This window comes from Pleurodeles waltl, chromosome 5 (genome assembly GCF_031143425.1).
Source record: "Pleurodeles waltl isolate 20211129_DDA chromosome 5, aPleWal1.hap1.20221129, whole genome shotgun sequence".
NCBI classification, from domain to species: Eukaryota; Metazoa; Chordata; class Amphibia; order Caudata; family Salamandridae; genus Pleurodeles; species Pleurodeles waltl.
Window position 1 is genome coordinate 471,523,029 of NC_090444.1, and position 19,006 is coordinate 471,542,034.

Below are 19,006 nucleotides of genomic sequence, written 5' to 3' on the forward strand. Positions count from 1 at the left end.
TCAGTTATCTGCCAGAGGCATTGTATTTCAGCTATTAACGTGTTGTATGCTAAGAAATGGCCGGATGGCAATTCACAATCTGCCTGAGACTGTGCAAATGGGATGAGTACACCGTTTTGGAACACGGCGGCTAATGTGTCCACACCCACTGCTTTCCGTTGTCGCTAGCTCCCTCACTGCCGACCAGGTCCCAGAAGGGTCTATGGAACTCATAATCTACGGTGTGTACAGGGCTGGCATCAGGCACAGACTCCTACAAAAGCTAACGTGTGCTACGTGTAACCCACAGGGCACTCTGCCCTGTGGTAGGTACATTTTGTGCACCGAGTGCTGCGCTCGGTCTGCCATGGGCATTCCCAGTTCTTCCAACAGACGTCACGCTAGCCAGCGAGAAGGCCATTGCAATTGCGCAGCCAAATATTAATGTTTCAAATTTGGGGCTCCGAGGCCCTCCTTTTCCACAGGAAGCTGGAGTTTATGTAGTCTCACGTACCTGCCCTTGTGCCAAAGCAAGCCCCCTAACATATAATGCAGGGTGTGTAATGTTCTGCGGGGTATTTACACTGGAAGGTTGTGGAAAATATATAGCAGACTCTGGAGCATCAACATTTTAGCCAGTGACACTCTGAACTGGACAGTGAGGAGGAGTGTGCTCCAAAACACCAGTTGGGGGCTAAGGGAGGTGATAGTCCTGTTGAGATTACTATCAATTAGATTGTGTGTGGTGTCGTATATCTGTACGAAGTAGCCTCTTTTTAGCATAGTTACCCAAACCTTTTGCCGGTTTGTCAGTGTGTTTGACTGGGTTCACTGGGAACCTGCTAACCAGGACCCCAGTGATTATGCTCTCTCCCTTCTAACTTGGTAACTTTTACCATTTTCACCCTACATTTGACATACTTGTGCCCCCATGCAAGTCTCTAGTATATGGTACCCAGGGCATTGGGATACCAGGGGATCCCAATGGACTGCAGCATGTATTATGCCACCCATGGGGAGCCCACGCAAAGTATTCTGCAGGCCTGCCACTGAAGCCTGTGTCATAGGGTGTATGCACCCTTTTCACTACAGGTCACTGCACCAGGGCACTGTAAGTCACCCCTATGGCAGGCCCACCTAGCCCAGAGAGCAGGGTGCAAGTGCCTGTGCTTGAGAGCACCCCTGCACTAGTAGAGGTGCCCCCACGAACTCCAGTGCCATTTTCATGGACTTTGTGAGCATGGGGACGCCATTTTATGCGTGTACTGGACATAGATCACCACCTATGTCCAGCTACATAAAAGTAACTCCGAACCTAGGCATGTTTGGTATCAAACATGTCGGAATCATACCCCAATACTGTTGCTCCTTAGAGGACCCTAAGCATTGCACCTACCAGCCTTCTAGGGTTTTCTGGGCAGCCCAAGCTGCTGCCACCCCTCAGACAGGTTTCTGCCCTCCTGCTGCTTGAACAGCTCAAGCCCAGGAAGACAGAACAAAGGCTTTCCTTTGGGAGAAGGGGGTAACACCCTCTCCCTTTGGGAATAGGCGTTACATGGCTTTAGAGAGGCAGCCTTCCCAAGCCACTGGTATGCTTTGAAGGGCATATTTGGTGCCCTCCATGCATAAACCAGTCTACACCGGTTCAGGGACCTCCAGTCCCTGTTCTGGCATAACACTGGACAATGGAAAGGGGAGTGACCACTCCCCTCTCCATCACCACCCCAGAGGTGGTGCCTAGAGCTCCTCCAGAGGGTCCCTGGGTTCTGCCATCTTGAATCCAAGGTTGGCAGAGACCTCGGGGAGCATCTGAGTAGCCAGGCAGGTGTCTTCAGAGCCCCCTCCTGATAGGATGTCACCTGGCTAGGTGACCAATCCTCCTTTCAGGGCTACTTAGGGTCTCTCTCTTGGGTGGGTCCTCAGATTAGGCTTGCAGGACTCCTCTGCAACCATACTTCAACTTCTGGCCACTGGAACTGCGACTGGACCCTCCAGGAACCGACAATCTGCATCCACAAAGACTCTTCTTGCAACATTGTTTCCACTGCTCCTTCAGGTTTCTGCAACATTTCCCCAGCTGTGCATTCTCTGAGGGCGGCAAGTCATCAGTCTCCACGAGAAGGAAGAAGGACTCTCCCCTAGAGTGAAGGAGTCACTCCCCTGCATCCGCAGGCACCTACTGCAACAGCGACCGGCTGCATGGATCTCCTCTCACCCTGAGCTATGTGGATCCTGCATCATGGGTGGTGGTCTGGAGTAGTCCTCTGGGTCCTCTCTGCCAGCTGTTCAACCTTGGTGTAGGTAGGTCCTTGCCTTCCCACGCAGGACAGTATCCCATGCACTGCGTCTCTTGCAGCTTCCAAGGCTAGTTTGCATCTCCTCCAAGGGATCTTCAGGCTGCGTGTAGCTCCAGCCCCCAGCACTGCTTACTGCGATGCACAACCCTTTGCATAGTTCTTCTGCGGCGTGGGACCCTTCTTCGCTCGTGCTGCCTGGGCTCTCCTGCGACTCCTGTGCCACTGAGGGCCCCTCTTACTCCCCCTCCTAGGTGGAGTCCTCCTGGGCCTTGCTGGTCCCCGGCAGCTCCACTTTTCGCCGTGACATCTGCCTTTGCCAATGTTTGTTGGTGGATTTCCTGCACCAACGCCCAACTGCAGTTGTTCTTTCAGCGGGGGACGTCTTCTGCATCCCTCAGCAGCACTTCACCGACTCCAGGGCTGCAGTGCTGACCTTCTTCACATCACTGTCAACCAACTCCTGCATCCATAGCTGGGTGAGTAGTAGTTTCTTACTCCTCCTGGACTCATCTGTGACTTCTGGACTTGGTCCCCTTCTTCCAGAGGTCTTCCTCTTCAGGAATCCACAGCTGGTTTCTTGCAGTCTTGTCTGGGTGTTACCTTTTCTTCATTTTGGGTGGTTTGGGGAAAATCCACTACCTTACTGTTTTACTCCTGGTCGCTAGGGGGCACTATGGTACTTACCTTTGTGGTTTCCTATTACCCTCAGCTCCCCGCTACACATTCCACTTACCTAGGTTGGGGTCTTGTGTTCAAATTCCATTTTTTTTGGTATATGGTTCGGGCTCACCCGAGGGTCACTATTGTTTAACTGCATTTGCACTGTTTTCTATCACTTTCTATGCCTATTTCTAGTAACTCAGATATGCATGAAGTGTGTTACTTACCTCCTATTGGAGGGTTGCCTTTCTAATACATTTTGGTATTCTGTCACTAAAATAAAGTACCTTTATTTTTGTAATACTGAGTGTTTTCTTTCATGTGTGTGAGTGCTGTGTGATTGCAGTGGTATTGCATGAGCTTTGCATGTCTCCTAGATAAGCCTTGGCTGCTTATCCACAGCTACCTCTAGAGAGCCTGGCTTCTAGACACTGCCTACATTACACAAACAGGAGATACATGGACCTGGTCTAAGATGTAAGTGCCTTAGATACCCACCACACACCAGGCCAGCTTCCTATGATATCCAATTGCGTACGTATCGGAAGGTGCGCAGTTCCCAGCGAAGAAGGTGAGTGTCCACAGTCAAGTGTTGCGGTTGGCAGTCTGAGCTAAGTGGGAAGAGGCATGACTGACCAATGAAAAAATTCCTAGCTATTGTAACAAAGTTTCAATTCTATTAAGAACACTGAGGTGATGATTAGGCTTTTCTCTCTTCGCTTTTATTAACCAGCAGCCTTTAACATTATAGAGGAACAACAACAACGTGAAAAAACTACATGTCCTATGAGTCCTTGGGGATGTATCCCTCCAATCCACGAGTAGACTTGCCCTAAGATCCCCTCTAGACACGCCTTCCTCTTTCCTCCTGTGACCACAGCCAAGATTCCAGAGGATCAGCCTTTTTTTCCAGAATCTGTCACTGAAACCAAAGAACATAGCCAATGTTTCCAATCCAGAAGGTATTCCATCTTACGACAACCATCAGACATCAGTACACATCATATATCATTTCAATTCTATAACAGTGAGAGGTAATACTCAGTAATATCACAAATCCTAAAAGAGATCATACTAGACAATCCTAATCCACTAGAGATGAAGCAACATCAATAAAATGTACTTACACTTAACTCAAAGGTTCAAAGTGAACAAACTGAGAAGTCAATACCCGAAGTTGTTTGGGTCAGAGACCTGATTTAGGGAGGTAACTAATCCTCGCCTCTATATCCTTAATAGAATTGAAAATTTCCGTTACAATAACTAGTAACCTTTTTATTCTATGGCAGGACCAGAGGCAAGGATTAGGCTGGTTTAAAGCTTTTCTACAACCAATGCTGCCAGGTTTGGGCCTGGTTTAAAATAAAATATCTTAAAAGTTGAATCTGAGGACCAGTCCGCCGCATTGGGGATATCCTCTAATCTGGCACGGAAAGAAAAGGCTTTCATGGCCATGGCCCCTCAAATGGAGTGGGCTCCGAACACGGAGGTGTCAATTCCGGCCTCCTGCATGACACACCTGGCCCATTGTGCAATAGTGGGAGAGGAAACCACCTTACGAGGTTTAGTCAGGGCAATTAGTAACTAAAGGGCGGAGGTCCTCTGTCATGGATTCGTAGGCCTTCAGAGCCCTGACAAGACATAACTTTGGCACTGCAGGAAACATCACATAAGAGACACTGAATTACATTTTGTGCTTCTGGAGATGTTAAATGTCACCCCTTCCAGAGTGAATATTCTACCTGTTATGTGTAACACCCTTACATCTGAGACCCGATGACAAGACACCAAACACAACAGGGTAGCCACTTTTGACGACATCTGTTTCCTTGACAAGTATTTGTTAGCGGGCCATGATTTGAATAGGCGCAACATTCTATTTACGTCCCAAAGCGTAGAGCATCTGCAACCCGCCAGAAGGGACAATCTCATACCTCTAAGTAGTTTACATACAAGAGGGCGTCGCCAATGGGATGTCCATCCAACGGGATATGGCCTGCAAAAACGGCAGAACGAAAAGTGTTAATAGATCTACATGCCAGACCATCCAAAGCCAGAGATGCCAGAAAGTACAGAATAAGTACAATTCTTCTCCTTACGGGATCCAGGTGCCGTTGATGACACCATCCCAGCCATCTAGCCCAAGCCAAGTGGTATCGCTTGGTGGCACTGTCTGCCCATCATATGGTGAGAAGTGCTTCCGCTTCTCTAGAAATGGCTGGGATTTCCAACATTCCCTGTTATCTTTTAGGCCATGAGATGGAGAGAGCCTTCCAACACAAGCTGGTGGCGATTCTCTCAGGGATCCAGAAGGGGATCTGGAAAGAGGGGAAGACAGATTGGAAAATTCCAATCTGTTCCATCAGAGCTGGAAACCAGACTTGAGATCTCCACATTGCAATTATTACCACCAAGTCCGCCATCTACCCCCAAAGTTGAGCAGACAGCCTCATGATCATGGCAAAGGGGGGAATGTGCCCCCCTTCTCCAGGCTCCAATCTTGGAGAAATGCGTCTGTTTCCACTGCTGAGGGGTCCAGTTTCCAGCTGCAATATATGTCCAGCTGACGTGCTAGGAGTGAGACGAATAGATCCATGGTGAATGGGCTCCATAAGGATAGTATCTCCCGAAACACGCGGAGATGTAGTTGGCACAGGCTGACATCTCGCCAGTGTCGAGAGTTCCAGTCTGCCACCTGGTTGGACTTCCCCAGCAGGTGCTCTGCCATTAATGAGATTTGACTGGCCAGGCAATATGACCAAAATTCGTGGGCCAAGTCTGAAAGTGTCTTCGATTTTGTGGCCCCTAGATGGTTGATATACCGGACTGCCACTACATTGTCCAACTTTAGGAGGACACAGCACAGGGCTCTGTCTTTGGTTCAGCATTTAACTGCCAAGGACACTGCCATGAGTTCCGAACAATTTATGTGGAGCGGTTGTTCTGCGGACAACCAGTTTTCTCCAGTGGAGAAGTCCACGCAACAGCCCCTCCTCATCCCGAGCCGCTGGATTCAGATTCGATAATCAAGTCTGGTTGGGAGATGACAATGGCCCACCCGTTCCAATCATCCATGTAGGATATCCACCATTGCAGCTCCTCCTTGGTCTCTTCCTAGAGCGGAACCGACTAAGAATATGTGAGAACCTTTTGGAGGTGGGAAATCTTGAGTCATTGACAAGCATGATAGTGCAGAGGACTTGGAAATATAGCCTGTGTGGAGGAGGATAGAAGACCCAATGTGTATGCAATCTGTCTCAAAGATGTTGTGGGTTTGGCCAGAGTCGTCCTGAGCTCATGTTTGATCTTGGATAGTTTCCGGGAGGGAAGGCTCAAAGTAGCCTTGACAGAGTCCACTATGAACCCCAAGAATTTTAGGATCTGGGAGGGTGGAAGGGAAGATTTCTTTTTGTTGACCACGAATCCGAGGGATTCCAGAAGACTGATGGTCTGTTGGAAATGCCCCGATAATCTCTTGTTGCATTGGTCCAATAACAAAATGTCGTCCAAATAAACAAGCATTTTGATACCTCGAGCCCAGAGATGCTCCACCAAAGGTCCTAAGACTTTGGTGAAACACCAAGGAGCAGAGGATAGACCAAAAGGAAGAGGTAAACTTGAAAATCTAATCCTGCCATTGAAATTGTAGGAAACTCCTGTGGGGAGGCAAAGATGGGGATCGTGAGATAAGCAACTAAGGTAAGCAAGGTAGAAGGCAGGAGAGACTGGTGGGTAACCCGGTATGTACAGCAAGGATGCTTGGACTGATATTCAGAGGCCCAATGGACACAAACACACCTCTAGTGATTTCAGTGGGGGTAAATAAACACCTCAGTCCCAGTAACACAATATAACAATGGTCCTATCCAACGAGGGTGTTCTGACTCCAGGCGGGGGTCAGAATCCTTTGTTAAAAGCAAATGGCATAGCCCCGTAGCGGTAATTGGAGCGTGAGCGACCGGGCGCTTTTCACTGACAGAAATGGACTAGTGAAACTGCCGCCGGGCGCAAGAGGTAGAGCGTGCTGAGAATGTCTGGTGTGCTGCACTCTAGCGGTCAGTTGACTACGTCGCGCCCATGAGCCCTGAAACTGATCCAGGAAAGCGGCCATGAAGGAGCACAGAATGTTCCTGCGGCCATGTTGTAAGGCAAAGTTTGGTGCTTACAAGCAAAGCACATTGAGCAAAATGAAGCACACATACAATATTGTTATCAAAGCAAAGTGTGTGCTGACATTTATTTAAACAACCGTTACAAGAAAAGGAAAGGAGCACCTGACTTTCAGATGCTGGACCAGCAAAGAAAGAGGAAGAAGGAGCGACTAGGAGGATATTAAAGGGAAATGCTACTCGTGAATTGGAGGGATACTTCCCCAAGGGCTCATGGGGCTTGTAGTTTTTTCACATTGCTGTTGTTCCTTATTAATGTTAAAGGCTGCTGGTAAATAAAAGCAAAGAGAGAACAGCCTAATCCTTGCCTCAGGTCCTGGCATAGATTTCACCTGTAAGCCCGATACTGCCCGGAACTATTTTAGGATGTCTCTCACCTCCACTATCCTGCTACTTTTGTCTCGGATATAGATGAGTACATTGTCTGCACAGAGGGAGATGAATTTCATCACTGATCGGGATGCCTCACGTACACCCATGTGGTCTCAGCCACTGTGTGAGTGGTCCCATTATCAAAGCTAAAAGAAGAGGGGATAGCAGACATCCCGGGCATGTTCCTCTGCTTCTCTGTATAGGGTGAGAGATGCGCCACCCGATCTTCACAAGGGCCGTTGGGTCCATGTAAAAAAGATTGAGGCAAAGGAGTCTGCCGGATATACCTATGGATGATAATGCTACAAACAAACACTCCCAATAAACAGTTTTGGATGCCTTCTCTAGGTCCAATGCTAAACAAGCCAGATATGGCCTTTAGACTGGTGCAAGTTCCTTCACATGGTGGAGCCTGCATATATTGAGAGTGGTTGATGAACTGGGATGAAGCCATATTGGTCTTTGTGGACCACAGAAGAAACTTGCTCGAGAAGTCGCCCTGCTATGACCTTACTAAGAATTTTATAGTCAGTCCCCAGCATGGACAGGGAACGATAGGATGTCACCTCTATGGGGCCCTTGTCAGACTTTTCAAGAGAGACGATTAGGGATACAAGGAGTGTCTGTGGAAGTCGGCCTAGTGGGGCACTTTGATACAATTCAAGCATTTTAGGGACCAGGTGCGACGCCGTGCTTAACCGCGGCATCTCTGTATACAACCGCAACTCTGATTATCGGAGCGCCATCCTCCGCGTTTTTGCGACGAGTGCCAGGAAGCATTTATCATGCGCCCGGTCGCATCGTCCTTACCTGTCTTTGTAATCTTTTTGATTTTCGGTCGGTAGTGGATTCTTTTACCTTTTTTCTTCTTTTCTTCTGTTTTTCTGTGCTCTGGTCTTTTTCTTCTTTCTGGTCTCCATGCTGTCTTCTTGCAGGTTTCCATGTTGTCTTCTTTTGTTCCTTTGTCCCAGCATGCCCTTTTTCTCTTATACTGTTAAGTTTTTTCCCATTATCTTCTATGGGCCTTTTCCCAATCCAAGATGGTGCTGTTTCTTTTCCTGTGTCGTCACTTCCTGTATATAAGTCACTCAGTCCTGATCTGCCTTGCGTTGAAAACACTTCCTCTTGGTGGTGATCTTTGCTCCTGTTAGTTGTTTATTTTCCAGTTCCTGTTCCTCTGATTGTGAATTTTTCCTCTTTTTTCCAGTTTTCATTCCTGTTTTTTCAGGAGTTCCTGTTTTTGAGATTTTTCCCATTTTTTTTTTTCCTTTGGGCCTCCTTCTGGGGGTGGGGTGGTACAGTCTGCTTCGGCGTTTTCCTGTCAGGCAGCATTGTGTCTACTAGAAAGGGTCGCCCCTATCTTGGTCTATCCAGAACCAGCAGAAGACCAGGTGCTCTTTCAAACCCTTCAGTCAAAGGTGAGAAGCAACATGCAGATTGTGACAGATTGCAATGCCCAAAGAATCCGCGTTGCAAGACCATGGAAGGACCACAGCGCGACCTAGTAGAAAATGCACAAGCCATGCTGCAGACCATCCAACAAGTTTAAAAGTTACAGCAATTGTGGACTGAAAATACTGCACTAAGACAAGTTCTGTCCTCCCGGCCACCCGTATCTGCTGCTACACCTCGATATTCTGGGGATCCTAAGAAGATAAAGGAGTTTCTGTATGCCCTATCGGCCTGCTTTGCTCTCCGTCCGCTACAATTTTCTTCCGATAAGACTAAGGTGGATTATCTGATCAGTGCCTTGTCTGGCCCTGCAGTAGCCTGGGCAACTCCCTTGGTTTCAGCGGAAGATCCTGTCCTGAATAACTATCCTGCCTTCTTGAAACTTTTCAAGCAGATGTTTGAAAGGCCTGGGTTAGAAGCAGAGGAGGCCTTATGTGATATACAGCAGGGTAATCAGGACGTTTTGCAGTATATAACGCGCTTTAAACAGTTGGCAGCCGAAACCACCTGGGTGGAACACACCTTTGTAACTTTGTTCCGCCGAGGACTGCGTGACAAAATCAAGTATGAGTTAGTATATTCTACTCCAACCCGCTCCTTAAAGGAATAATGGACCAAGCCATGAACATTGAATATAGATTACGAGAGCATAAGATGGACAAAAGAAGAGTGTGAGTACCATATCAGCCTTGAGTTAACCGTACCATCAGTCGGCGAACTGATAAAGTCCATTCTGAAGCTTCTGCATCCTCTGCAGAAGAACCCATGCAGATTGATCTCGTCCGTGGTCCGTTATCGGAGTCTGAAAAGGAGGATAGAAGACAAAAGGGTCTTTACTGTGGCAAGGCTGGCCACCTGATTCGTTGTTGCCCTGTTCGCCTTTCCAGACCTTCTGGAAATGCCAACTCCTGTCCCCTGTAGGGAGGAATGAGACAGGAGGAGCTGAGATACCATCAATATGCTCCTCTATAGCAGTGGTCTCCAAACTTTCTAATGGCGCCCCCCCCCCCCAGCTGAAAAATAAAAATCATTGGGCCCCCCACAGAATTTTTCGCAATTATTTTATAAAGATGGCAATGTTTAAATGTCAAGACCTATTTAAACATTGCACTTAGGTACTATTACCTTTTTTTAAAATGCAATAACATGCTTCTGCTTGATCTGTGTAATGCTTCTTTTGGCCAGAGCCTGGCACCCCCCCTGGGATCACTTGAGGCCCCCCTAGGGGGCTCGCCCCCCCAGTTTGAAGACCTCTGCTCTAGAGGAAGTATATCCAACTTGTTTATTCTTTCAGTCACATTACAATGTTAACAAGGTCAGGAAGAACTCCTCTTTGCTCTCGTAGACTGTTGAGCTAGTGGCATCTATTTAGACAAGACCTGGGCGAAGAATATGGGGGTTCCACGTATTCCTAAGGAAACCCCGGAGCAAGTAAACACAGTAGATGGCTCCCCTTTAACCTATGGGCCTGTGGTTGCTTCTACTCCTACACTCTCTTTGAATTTTGGAAGGCACCAATAACATGTTGCTTTTGATCTTATACACTCACTTAATCACACAATGATTTTAGAAATCCCTTGGTTAACCCGGCACAACCCCTATATCAATTGGGAAACAAGACCAATATCCTCAGCAAAATTGCTATTCTACCAACTCATATTGGTCTCCCAAAAGATTTTATTAGTCCTCTCAGAATTCCATTAACACTATAAATACGATTCAAGGAGTGCCAGATTGTTAGCAGGAATATTTTGACATATTTCAGAAACCTAGTCATCCCACCTTACCTCCTCATCGACTCTATGACTGTGCTACTCCTTTGGTTCCGAACGAGAGTTCCACTTGGTCAAATGTATTCTTTGACAGATCAAGAAAAAAAAGGTACTCAAAGAATACCTGGATGACAACATAAAAAGTTAATTACGCCTTCATCTCCTGCTGGGGCTCCTCTTTTCTTTTTTCCCAAGACGATGAAAGATCTGCGTCCATGTGTCAACTTTCGCGGACTCATTAAAATAACAATCGAAGATCGCTATCCCTTACCTTTAATTCAGGATATACTGGACGCCATACGAGGAGCCAAGATGTTCACTAAATTGGATTTAAGAGGTGCCTATCATCTTTTGCGTATCAAGGAAGAAGCTGAATGGAAAACAGCCTACCGTACTCCATTCGGACACTATGAATATCGTGTTATGCCTCTTCAATTTACCAATGCACCTTCTGTTTTCCAACGATTCATGGATTCTGTGTTTGCTGACTTGTTAAACCACAATGTAGTAATTTATCTGGATGACATATGGATATACTCCCGTAATCCTGAGCAACATACTGAACATGTACTAGTTTTGTAAAGACTCAAAAAGAACCAATTATAGTGCAAACCAGAGAAATGTAAATTCCACAAGACCGAAGTAAAGTATTTGGGGGTCAATATTAATCAAACAGGAATATCCATAGACCCAGACAAAGTAAGAGACATTCTTGACTGGCCTTCTACCTCTCCTATAAAGGAAACTCAATGTTTTCTTGGGCTATTGAACTTCTACCGATAATTCATTCAGGATTTTTCCCACCAACAAAGTTTCATCACCCAGACTATTAAAAAAGAAAATCTGAAAAGGGTTTGTCTAGACCGAAGATGCCGAGCGGGCCTTTCAGGAGCTAAAGAAGTCCTCTACCCAAGCACCCATTTTGCGACATCCTGATAATTTATAGTAGTGACTGATGTGTCTGAAAGAGCCATAGGAGTGGTTCTACTTTAAAAACAAGACAATGATGGATTAGAACACTATCTTCTATCTCTCTCACATTTTGTCAGAAGCAGAACGCAATTACTCCGTACTGGAATGGGAATTACTTGCTCTCAAAGTAGCATGTAAGGAATGGAGACATTTCCTGACAGGCACTAGAGAGCCTTTTGAAGCCAGGACTGACCACCTCAATTTACGTCTTCGAAGCTTCCAGTGCCGTAATAGTCGGCAAGCAAGATGGGCTTTCTTTTTTAGCCAATGTGATTTTTTGATAAGTTATATACCTGGGTCCCAGAATCTTGGCAGATGCACTATCCCGTTGATACCATGACCTCGCCAATACCTCTTCTCCACACATTATTGAGGTCAGTAGAATCATAGGGGTTACTCAATCTTTTCTGGATCGTGTCAAATCGGAGTACCAGTTGCTTCCACTTGAAGAGTGGAATAAAGTGACACCTCTCTTACGAAAAGAAAAAGACTATTTCTATCATCAAAACCCCTTTTCTTACCTACTAAAAAAGTACAGACCGAGGCATTGCAAATGTGTCATGATTCTCTGGTGGCTGGGTATCGAGGAATCAAGAAGACACAGGAACTGCCTCAATAATCTTTTTGGTGACCTTCCCTGAAGAACGATATGGAAACCTTGGTCTGAGCGCATACAGGGCCTGCTGAGACAAAGATACCCAGAACCAAACCAACAGGTTTATTGATGTCTTTACCCATTCCCTCAGCACCTTGGGTTACCCTTTCCACAGATCATTTGTTCCCTCCCATCTTCTTCAGGTAACCATGTCGTCATGGTAACTATGGATTCCTTCACCGAGATGGCGCATTTTACAGCCCTAAAGAAATAACCAACAGCCCCTGAAATGTGTCGCATATTCATGCAAGACATTTTTCGTCTCCATGGTCTTCCACAAGAAGACATTTCTGATAGAAGACCACAATATGTGTCACAATTTGAGAGCTTTTTGTGCCTTATTAAACATTGACGTGTCCTTGTCCTCTGGTTTTCACCCACAAACCAATGGTCAGACTGAACGTGTGAATCAGAGACTCCAACAATACCTTAGATGTTACTGTAATCCCTCTCAAAGTAATTGGTAGAATTTTCTTGCCCTTGCGGGTTTCTTCTATAACAATACAGTTCATAGTGCAACCGGAGCAACCCCTTTTTATTGCACCTATGGATTCCATCCTAGGGCCATGTCCGCTATTCCTAGTAAGACCTCACTTGTTCCTGCAGTCACTTCTTTTGCGCAGCAAATCCGCCAAATCCAAGGCCTAATCCATACCACTCTTTTGGCCTCCAAACAAGCAATGAAACGAAAAGCGGATCGCCAACGTCTGAAGGTACCCTCTTATCAAGTAGGACACAAGCCGTGGCTTTCCTCCAGACTTTTGCCCTCTCGGTTTTCCCTAAACAAACTCAAACCTCATTTTTACGGGCCCTTTCGGATCCTGCAAGTATTGAATCCTGTCGCTGTTTGATTAAGGTTGCCTCATACCTGGAGCGTTCATCCTGTTTTTCACGTATCCTAGTTGAAACCTTTCGTTTCTGATCCATACAACCAACATTTTCAACGACCTCCTTTTGCTGTGGACGGCCATCCTGAATATGAAGTACAGGAAATCTGTGATTCTCAATATTCTCAGAACAAACTGCAGTTTTTGATTCACTGGAAGAGTTATCCCCTCAGTGACTGCTCTTGGGAGGATGCCTCCTCCGTTCATGCCCCCGATTGGCTTGCCTTTTTTATTCCCATTACCCTGAGGCCTCAGGGAGGGGACCTACTGTGATGCCGCGTTTAATTGCGGCGTCTCCGTGTACAACCGCAGTCGGACTGCGACTCCGATTATCGGAGCTCCGTCCTCTGCATTTTTGCCCCGTTCTTGCGACACGTGCCAGGAACCATTCTTCATGCTCCAGGTCGCGTCGTCTTTACCTGTCTTTGTAATCTTTTTTATTTTCTGTTGGTGGTGGCCTCCTTTCCTTTATCTTCTTTTCCTCTTGCGCTCTTGTCTTTCTTCTTTCTGGTCTCCATGCTGTCTTCTTGCAGGTTTCCATGTTTTCTTCTGTTCCTTTTTCCCAGCATGCCCTTTTTCTCTTATGTTGCTAATTTTTTCCTATTCTTTTCTATGGGCCTTTTTCCAATCGAAGATGGTGTTGTTTCTTTTTCCTGTGTTGTCACTTCCTGTATACAAGTCACTCAGTCCTGATCTGGATTGCGTTGCAAACACTTCCTCTTGGTGGTGATCTTCGCTCCTGTTCGTCGTTTATTTTCCAGTTCCTGCTCCTCGGATTGTGAATTTTTCCTCTTTTTTCCAGTTTTCATTCCTGTTGTTTCCTCTTTTTCAGGCGTTCCTGTTTGAGGTTTTTCCCATTTTATTCTCCCTCTGGGACTCCTTTTGGAGGGTATGGTCTGCTTTGGCATTTTCCTGTCAAGCAGCATCGTGGCTACTAGAAAGGGTCGCCCCTATCTTGGTCTATCCAGAACCAGGAGAAGACTGGGTGCACTTTCAAACCCTTCAGTCAAAGGTGAGAGGTATTGTGCACATCGTGACACCAGGAGGCCCTTGTAGGTTTTTAAGAAATCAACGAGAAGTCGGTCCAGTTCTGTTGTATTACACGTGGAAGAACCTCAGATGGCCGTCCTGATGTCATGCTCAGTGATGGGTACTTTAAGTTTCTCATGAGCTACAGAGTCAACAATCGGTAGTGTGATTTTGTCTAGAAAGTCTCGGATGTGGGCTGCACGATTTACTGCAGGGGGATCATATAGTTTGATAATGGTGAGTGAACGTACATCTGCTCGACTGTCACTAGGTAAGTTGGTGACCGCTGAATCATAGTGATTGGTATGCCCAGTGTCATGCGACGCAGCAACCATGCCAATAGACGACCGGGCTTGTCCCCCTCTGCATGCATTTGTGCCCGATAGGCCCTGAAGGCGAGGCATCTACGTTGTTCGAATAGCTGGCCATGATGTTCCTTGGCTGTCATGAGTGCCTATCGAGTGGTAGGGTCTTCACTGTCCACAATGAAAATAGGATTTATAAGAAACATGGTCATCTATTTATATAGTTAGCCCGTGGAGGGCATAACCACACAAAAAGACAAAGGAAATAAATAATGCAGTGTAACCATATTTTTAGCCTCTAAAGGGTGTAGTGCCTTACATATTTTCTGAGCTAACACTGCAATTATATTACAAACTAGGCCCTTAAAACACAAGCTATTCCTATCCTGTAAAACAAAAGTTCCAACCATATGAGTGCTTAAAAAGACTCTGCATGGTGGGAGGGGTTATCATTTATTAAGGTGAGCGCTCTAAGTTAATGTTGTTAGGTCACACTGCACAACTGACACTGGTTCCAGTAAAAATAAGTGTACACAGACGTCTGAAAAGTTTAATATGAGGCTACGTATAATGCTCCCAGAATTCTCCCTGATTAGATGAAAATGTTTGCAGGAGCTTGTAAGCAAGATTGATGATTCTTCGTGCTCAAAATAAAACGTTCAGAAAAAAATGCATGTAGAAAAAAATAGTTTGTTAGATTACTGCTAAATATTAGGCACTAGTTCTTCTAAGCACCATTTAGAAAAATGTGTTGATGCATGATAGTATTTCAAAAAAATATTCATAATGGAAAATCAGTATTTTCAACAAGATTATGGGAAACATGAAAATAAACAAGCACTGGCAAAGTCAACCGACCCAACTTTGGTTGCCAGACTTTAGGTTTTGTCAATGCATGTCTTGTTTCGACATGGCTTTTTTAACACTATTGTTGTGCGAGCTGCCAGGCCCTCACCATCGTATCAAACATTGGCAAAAAGCCCAAAAAGTTTTTTAGTCTCAAGAAGCACACATTGTCACAGTAGATCCTGACACTGAACAAAACAATTGTGTGGCAATATGCTCCTTATGGAAGAGCAGAATATTCTCACTCACAGTAAAGCCAGCCAATAGAGAGGGAGAAATAGAGTTTTAATAAAAACAAGATATCATCGTCAGGAGTAAATTTCCAACCTCTCTCAGAATGGGAAAAGATTAGGGAAGAGCTGGTCAAAATCCTTAAAACATGCAAGTTAGTAGGTTTGCACAGACTCAAAGGCATTCCAGCACTTGAACTATTACTTACTGCTTACCCCAGCCCCAGTATGTAGATCTGCGGAAAGATGGCAAAATAAGGAAACTCCTATAGCAGGGCTTGAAATTTGCTAGTATTCAAACCCTAATATAGCATTTGCCCTTGGGTAATCAGAGAGGCTTTTATCAGCGCTCTTACATAATGGGATTGCTGCCATAATTTGTCACCGCACTACATAGCACCAAAAGGGACAAGTAGATTTAAGAAGCAAACTGTCACATGGACAAGTAGATATTTTATTAAACAACCCTTCAACAATAGAACAAACCGTATATGATAGTATTGCCAAAAGGAGCACACTTATTTAGAACGAGGATCGTGGTTTGCTTTTGACTCACCTTCAAGGGGACGGCGGTCCCCGAAGCCTTCCCAATCCTGTGCAAAGGCAGAACTTCAATTGACTCGGCTTCTGCTCACTGCATCAAGTTTGATGTGCACTGGTCTCTCTGCAGCTGGGGGTGGGGTGGGGTGGGCTGGGGTGTCTTCTGGCCGACAGCCATCAAGGAACCTCCTGGAGTGGCTCGCCAACTCTTAAGGGGTGGACGAATACGCTCTCAGGACTTAGAAATGACCACGTAGACTCCTCTTGGCAGTTCCAAAGACAGTATTTACTAACTGTCGCAACAGGGAGAAAAACACTGCAGACTGCACTTTAGCCCTGCACGACCTGCCTCTACAGTTGTTCTTGTTCGCCTGTTCAGAGACAGGCCCTTTTATACAAATCTGTACAATACTTTTTACAGATGATTAATGATAAATAACTTGCAAGTTACAGAATAAAATGGAAAAATTCTCAAACACGTGACCTCATAACCCAAAATTCCTAGGCAAAGACATTACTCGATCTTTATTGTACACTCAAAGGTTTAGGACAGAGCATTTCTGACCTATAAATATGTGTGTGCTCTTTTGTAAATCTAATTTGTTTGAAACGTGTGCTGACAGCATTTTGTGTCCAAGACTCCTGAGTGCTAAGAACTTGGTTTCTTCCCTGCAGCCATTATAAGTCATGCACCTGTGTTCTTTGGGCTAATTTATTTATGTGCCCAGTGTAATTTGTACATTATCTTGTTTGAAGGCACAGAGTGTACAGAGTACTCATGTGCTTAAGTCGTACACACCTGCAGATTGGTCAGACATGAGTTGGCCTTTAAAGATGACCCTTATTCCACTACAACCTTGCATGAACCCTTCACCTTACTCGGGTCAGTGTGGGGGTTTGGCCTAAACTGTTTTTTGATTGTGAACAGCAGTGTGGCCTCTACTGGTGTTAGATGCTGTGCAATGTTTTCATATTTCATATTCACAGGTGTGCTTATTTTTTTTAATTTCCTACAACATTTCCTAAGAAGACAACGGTTACTTCCATTTTCCCATTGTATTGTGATCTTGATGCCACATGAAGTGCATTTTGCTTTAGGATAATATGTTTGCATGCATCTAAATATCCATCTAGCAAAGCCTCCGCTTGAACTGGGATTACTTATGTGAGGGTTTGTGAAAGTCACAAACAACTGTTTGGCCTTTTGGATGAGGTTTGACCTGTCAATGTGATACATTAGTGACTGCTTGACATCTAAGTCAAATGACTGCTTCACACTCAGTTTGATGATGCGGAAAGAAAACAGCCAAATAGGTTGCCGGGGGGAAAAGGGGTGAAAAGAGGAAAATACCTCAGGTAAAAAAAAAAATTGTACTGAGGACATCGATATCTTTGTGAACTTAACTGTAAGGTTCCTCCACCGCGAGGGCTTGCAGTTCACTGACCGTGCTGAATGAAATGATTGCACCCACAAAGGTAACTTTCCAAGGTAGCAATTGCATCTCACAATAGTGCAATGGATCAAAAGATGGACCCATAAGCCTTGTAAGCACAACATTAAGGACCTTTGGAGGAGCTGGTGGGTTTCTCAGAACCATCACCCCTTTAACCCCACATGCTTACCCCCAGTAAAAAATTTAACCGGGTAGTTTATATGGTAGCCCCTGATAATCCTGCGTCCAGGTTCCCAGAACACTCGTCATTGAGGTGAGGCATCCGTTATGGTTACTTGTGGTTGAGGGTATGTGAGTGGCTGGCTTCTCAGCAGGTTGTCTATGCGCCACCATTTGAAGCTTTGCTGAACCAAGAGGTTCACCAACATTAGATCTCCCCACTGACCGTCTGACTGGGACCATTGCCTCTCTAGGCACCTTTATAACATGTATAGCCTTGCCGGAGGGTACAATCGCTACACATGATGCCTTCGTTCCCAACAGTTTCATAACTATCCATACCAAAAATGGAAGGTGTCTGAAAAAAAGTAAGCAGCTTTAGAAAAGCCATTGCCCTCTATTGGTTAGGCTTTTACAGTCAGTGTTCAACACTGCCATCAGAAAGTGCTGGATCTGCAGAGGTTTGAGATGCAACTTTCTGGCATTTACTAAGAACTTTAGCTTGTGCAACAGGGACACTGGTGGTTATTTGTGTGCTAGCTAGGCATTGTTGCAAACAGTTGCACTTTATCAGTCAGTTGTTGAAGTAACGGACAAGGCATATGGCAGTGCAGTGCAGGTTTGCTGCTACCATTGCTTGGTGAACACTCATGAGCGGAAGAGACACAGATAGGCAGAACTTTGAACTGGTAGTCTTTTCTACGTACCACAAAGCACTGGTAATGATAGTGCACTTCATGTATGGGAATGTGGGAGTGGGGATCCTTGAGTTTGAGGACTGCCATGTAGTCTCATGCATAGAGCAGTGGGATGACACCCAGCAAGATTTGTCATTTGTAAATCCTCTTATATGATGCCATGTTCTTTCCCCCAAAAAAGAACATGGCACCTTGAGGCTGATCGTGGACCGCAGTCCATTGACAAGCTATATTTGTGGGGCGAAAGCTCCTGAAGACGCCTCAGGATTGCCAGTCCAGTTCAAGGGAGTGATCCCGACAGCAGAGGCTGCCCTTACAGTTTGGAAGCATTGGTCTTTAGATCACGTTGGCAGATCAGATCTGCTTTAGCTTACAAATAGATGGTATCTTCAGGACACAATACATTTCATAGGCACGGTGCCATGTTTTTTGGGGAAAGAAGTACAGGCAAAAGTCCCCTGAACCCCGCTGCTGAGGGGCTACCCGTTCCCTTTGACAGGCACTTCTATTTTCTCTTGCAATAGTAAGAC